We start from the raw sequence: 761 nt of genomic DNA on the forward strand, positions 1-761 counted from the left end.
TTATTCCTAAGTATATGGGCATGTATATATGCTTGCGTAGGAGGAGGGGTATATGAAGATGTATGCATACAACCTCCGAACCTTTCCAGCTTGAACATCTACAAAGATGACTCAGATTGTTTCAAAAATGATCTTGAAATAAAATAACCCGAAAGTCTCTCAAAGCAAGATAATATAATGGAACTTTAAGAATTTACGTCAATAATACAAGCCATATAAATAGATATTGACCGAGAGTGAAAAGACATTGCTCTTGGAAATAATATTCCCAAAACCATACATGACCTTATGACATGAAGAAAAAAGATCTCCTATCACTCAAATATACAACTTCATGACAGCGAGAAGAAATGTGATGATAACGCGAAACTATAGAAACACTTGAATGCAACATAAAAGTGGATTGGGTAAAATAACATTGCAGTTCAATCCCAAACAAGTTATAGAGTGGTCCTAATTTATACAACCGACCAGTAATCATTCAATAGAAACACTCTCCGGGTTACGCTGATTATGTCATTTATTGGGGCAGAACTCCTAGTCAGGTGAGTCTAGAAAGCCATGCAGACACACAATAATTCGTATTTAATTGTATGGATACAAATATATGTTTGTGTGGATGATGTTCACATATACGACACACATATATATATATATATATACGTATACATATGTATATAGATAAATACATTGAGTAGGTGCGGTCGATAATATACGTATGAGAATATATATATATATATATATATATATATATATATATA

The sequence above is a fragment of the Octopus bimaculoides genome, chromosome 2, assembly GCF_001194135.2.
Source record: "Octopus bimaculoides isolate UCB-OBI-ISO-001 chromosome 2, ASM119413v2, whole genome shotgun sequence".
NCBI lineage: Eukaryota > Metazoa > Mollusca > Cephalopoda > Octopoda > Octopodidae > Octopus > Octopus bimaculoides.